The 5,349-nt window shown below is 30.3% G+C and overlaps 1 long non-coding RNA gene across 1 annotated transcript; it reads right to left on the bottom strand.

Annotated features, from left to right (window-relative positions):
* Positions 1-333: 333 nt before the first annotated feature.
* Positions 334-3,259, bottom strand: LOC111692768. The gene is made up of 2 exons (XR_002763296.1): positions 3,062-3,259; positions 334-886 (listed from the first exon to the last, which is right to left on the bottom strand). It is a non-coding gene; the product is annotated as an uncharacterized LOC111692768 (long non-coding RNA).
* Positions 3,260-5,349: the final 2,090 nt, after the last annotated feature.

Genomic DNA, 5,349 nt, shown 5'->3' on the forward strand with positions numbered 1-5,349 from the left:
TTTAATTACGAGGAAACAACAACAGCGATTTAATTGAAATTTAGTAAAGAATTCATTAAAGGCTATATAAAATTATAATTGAGAAAGGACGCATTCTTCTAGGGAGAATAAATAAGTAGGCGCGGCGATATATATTTTTTTTAATAATAATTGCAATAATTTAAGTTGTCACATTATCCAAAAACGAAAAATATTATTTAAATGGTTTTGCTCGACTGTCTTTTCAACTACATAATTTGTGCATATTCCATTAAAGTCTGGAAAAGTATTTTTTGATATGAAACTATTAAAGGATGTTCGAAACATCTGATTTCGGAAATAAAAACATACAGAAACAAATGAACCATTTATTACCGACAATTTATTTACAGTATACCTACAGTAGTAAAATGTAAAACCATAATTTACAAAAGATATATACAAAGCGTACAATTACAAATTTAACACTAGGAAAATAGAGTAAGGATGAGTATTTTTACATCAGCTGGTAAACAATTAACTACAACTAAAACAAAAATATAAAATAAAAAATAGGAATGTTCGAATTATCACAAGTCCAAAACATCCAACGAACAACCATTTAATTAAAAGTTAGTTTCAATGCATCAAGTTATATCAAGACGCACAGTCGATATGAACCCACGCATTTCGCATCTAGTAACATAGGCGTCCACGGTGGGCAAAAATTCCGTAAAATTTAAAATTAACCTCATCGAAACCAATCTGTCATATCAAGACGCCCATGACTAGATTTTAACAAAAGAATTTAGTTTAATAAATAAGTAAAGTTAAGACACTGCTAAGTCCTTCATCCCGGCCTTGACGATGAAGCCTGCGCCAATCTTGAACCAGAACCTAGCAGGTTTTGGAAACCTTGGGCCGCGCCCTGAAAATATTTAAGTGGGTAAATAAACGAATATGATATTAGAAAGTCAGTGTGCCAATCAAAACGACTATAATGATTATTAGTTGCCTTAAAGTTAAAGTATTTTAACAGAGTCAACATTTCTATCATAAGCATTATTTGAAAATTAGGTACAGGTTGTGGCGTTTATATTGATTAAAATTAAAAACCCACGTCCCTTATGGTGGAATCAAGGAAAACAATGTAATTGTTAGAGCGTAATTATGATATCAGAATACTAGTAAAAGAAAGGACCAAAAAGTGTGCAAACTTATCGCAATCTAGAAACAATCCACGGACAAAGGACAAAATTACCTCTATTCAAAGGTACATTTTTGGAAAACTATATTTCAATTTATATTCACTATAAATGCTACACCTTGTGTATTGAACCTTTGTGATTAAATCAACAGAAAGACATGATAGACAAAATTCAGTACTGATGAAAAATTTATTTATAAAGATGTGGTTCTATACAGGGTGAGTCATTAATAATGGTACACAGCTTAATGGCATATTGTTCACGTCAAAATATATAGTGATTGAGCCAAACATGCCTTAATCAATTATTGCTCCTTTTCGTTCTGCAGGGTGTTAAAGTTGAAAAAATATGTTCCTCTTTTATCTATATTTTAAGTATGTATGGACCGATTGTTTTGAAAATTTGTAGTTTTACGTTTTTTGAGGAAGCAAATACGAAACGCAAACAGTGTTGGGGTTACGTCTAGAGGGCGCTAGTTATACTGTCCTATCAATGTAAAAATATGTCTAACTTTTTGTATTTTGCTATTTTGAATTTTTTAACTACAAATTATTGAACTACGTTCAATTCTAAATAAAACAGGTGTATTAGTTAGAAATCGATAAACCGAACCGTTTTCGAGATACAGACGTTTTAAGTTTCTGAGATTCGACGGGAATTAAATTAGAAAATTAGCAGGTCTTAAGATACCAAGCCTGAATTAAGAATTAAGACAAACATTACAGCAATTAATGATTTTATTATGCATATCTTAAAAAATTATTAACTATACCAGCAACTTCCATGCACTTTCTTAGCCTTTTATTAAGATATTTTCTTCTCTAAAAAACAACAAGGAAAAAACTACTTCTTAATCAAATTGAGTAGAAAACAATATGGTATTGTAGTGACAGCTGTCAATTTATTATGTCCATGCCTACTACTTTGGAAAAAATAATTTTCTAATGTAATTCCCGTCGAATCTCAAAAACTTAAAATGTCTGTATCTCGAAAACAGTTGAGTTTATCGATTTGTAACAAGTATACCTTTTTTATTTAGAATTGAACGTAGTTCAACAATTTCTAGTTAAAAAATTCAAAATTGTAAAATATAAAAAGTTAGACATATTTTTACATTGACAGGACAGTACAACTAGCGCCCCCTAGACGTGACCCCAACACTATTTGCATATTCGTATTTGCCACCTCAAAAAACGTAAAACTACAAATTTTCAAAACAATCGGTCCACACATACTTAAAATATAGATAAAAAAAGAAAATATTTTTTCAACTTTAACACCCTGTAGAACGAAAATGAGCAACAATTGATTAAGGCATGTTTGGCTCAATCGCTACATTTTGACGTTAACAATCTGCCAGTAAGTTGTGTAGCATTATTAATGACTCACCCTGTATGTATAGTTTAACATATCTATCACCTTTATTTTATTTTATTAACAGTTACTTAAATTCAATAAGAGAACGCATTGTTTTGTTTTAAATTATTTTATAAAAAGGTCGATATCTTTGAAATAAATTTCTCATTAAACTCTTTTGCGATAAATGAAATGGTGACTCTTTAATATTTTTGGTGAAATTAAATATTTCCTCCATTTGTCCTGTAAATGGGAAATAAAAGCTGAAAAACATTCATTTTCATGCACCTATATAAATATTAATCTCCTTGTAACCGCCTGCAAAAAAATAGAAATGGAATTCAGCCAGTTATAGGTGGCACTTTTTGAACAAAAATGATGGTTAGAACTGTTTAATATGAAAAAATGATCATTTCCAGCCAGTTATATGTGGCGTTTTCATGTAAGGATAGAACCATATTAAAAATTATGATTAAAATTGTATAGATAAGGCTTTTAATAGAAGAAGTAGTTTTAGCTTTGGTTCATGCCAAATTTACCATTGTTAAGTAACTATTTTATTCCCCCTCACGTAATTTTGACACTTAAGTGGTGCAGGGAGGAGTGCTAATATTGGTACTAGCACCATTTGTTGTAGGGTTACTGATTAAAAGATTTCTGAAATTTTCAGATCCATTAGACAACATATGTGTGACCTGGTAAGCCGCATCCTAGAAAAAAATCGTGAAAAAACTGGTTACATCTGTAATTATTTGATCTATCAACTTTTCTCCAAGGGTTTACGTGACTATATTTGATGTTTATTCAAATTACATGCAAAAAAATTTTGTATTTCTATAAAAATTATTGATACTTTCATGACTACTGAAGTGTTTGAAACAAACAGTGATTCAGCAGAACCAGTCAGTCGGCTAAAGCACTATTTAAGTTTTTTTTGCGATGACGCTTGGGCGACCAAGCGCTTACAATTTTTATTATAATATATGAGAGCAAAATGTGTGCATTACGTAAACAGTGTTTAACTAATTCGTAACAAATGGCTATTGTAGTGAATCCCAGAACTAGCTGTGTGTGTGTTTTTGCCCCCATGGGAAAACTCGTACAATATTTGTCTTCCTCCGGCTTTGTCACTTTTGTTTTTATTACCCATTAACAACTTGCGGACTTGCTAACGGGCAGGTAACCACAGGAAATGCATGAATTAAGTTAAAAGTACAAGGCTGACCACATTCAAATCAGTAAAAATAACAATCGGGATAAATAATTCACCACATTTCATGTCTAAGAGGAAACTTCAACTTCACTGGTACAGAATATTTAAAAAATCAACGAGGATCACGAAGATCTTCAAAAGAAAAAGATAATGTTTGTCGTGTCGTGACTAAACCAAATCTGGAAATACTGACTAATACGTGGCTACCTGCTTCTTAATCTTACTTTTTTTAGAAAATTATTCAAAATTCAAATTTACTTTAATAGTTCAACCAAATTACACTTGGAAAAAAAGAAATTGTTACCTGAACTTTTATAAGTGGAAATGGTAAAAGGGCTTATAATAAACATAAAAAAAATTAATGCGTGAGCAGGGGCGGCGGAGGGTTGATTTGGGGGGTTGAAAAGTTATGAAAAATTGTAGCATTAGGATTTCTGGCGAAAGTTGACGTCAAACAAAAAAGTATCTACTACACAAGTTATAGATCATGCAAAAATTTACAACTTTTGTAGAGGTCACTTTTTAACATAACCTCAAAATTTCCGAAAAAAATGCGAAAAACAGGTATTTCTCTGATTTTTCGTTTTTTATTTCTCATTAGCAAAAGTAATTTAATTTTGACGAAACTTGGTGAAAGTATACCTTTCTCTGTCTTAAATAACCTCATTTTTTTTAGATAAAGAAATCAAGAAGTTCCTGAAATATTAATTTTTTTCGACCTGAAACACTTTTTTTCAAAGAAAAATTCTACTTAAAAAAAAAACATCGTACAGAGTTCTGCCGGTAATAATTTTTTTCGTTTTGACATACTTTTTGGTGAAATAAAATAATCTGTAATAACAGTTCCAAAACATGCTCAAAAATGCAAAAAAAATAACAAATTATTGTTGATAATTTGTATAAATTAAAAAACATTCAAAAACCGATTACACCATTCACTTCTACGGAAAAAAAAAACTGTGTCTCATTCTTGGCCCAAAACTTTATTTTTGTCCACAATATTGCTATAATCATCTAAGTCGAATTACAAATGCACAAATGATAAATTATCTCTGGATGATTTGATATTTCAGCAATACAAATTATTAACTGCAAAGTCTACTGTTGACGCGAAATCCGAAAACCCGAAATTTTGCAAAATCGTTTTATTTTTTCTGGCTTTATTTGAAATCGAATTTTAAATAAATTGCATATTTACATTGCCACTTTTTTCGCTCTATCCAATGGCGTCAACATTTTTGCAATCCGACGTTTCGTCTTCGAGGGGCCATCATCAGATTAATTTTTTTAAATATATCGCTGCTATTTTTATGACAAAATTTAGTCATTTTAATTCTGTATTAGATGATATTACTATTGAATTCGTTTAAAAAGGTTTTTAGCTAACATTAAAAATTTTTCCTGAGTACGGTTCTGAACGCTTTCAAAATACCTGTATCTATTGGAGGAGAGAGAGAGAGAAGAGAATAAAAGTCAATACAGCACAAAATGTCCAACAATTTTTTTAATCCATAATTTAAAGAGTTGTTCCTAATAAAAAAATAATACGAATTTATGAAATATTTTATTATTTCTAATTAGTATTGCTAACAGTAGTAAAAAATTGTTGGATAT

The sequence above is a fragment of the Anoplophora glabripennis genome, unplaced genomic scaffold, assembly GCF_000390285.2.
Source record: "Anoplophora glabripennis isolate ALB-LARVAE unplaced genomic scaffold, Agla_2.0 scaffold3372, whole genome shotgun sequence".
In the NCBI taxonomy this organism is placed as follows: Eukaryota; Metazoa; Arthropoda; class Insecta; order Coleoptera; family Cerambycidae; genus Anoplophora; species Anoplophora glabripennis.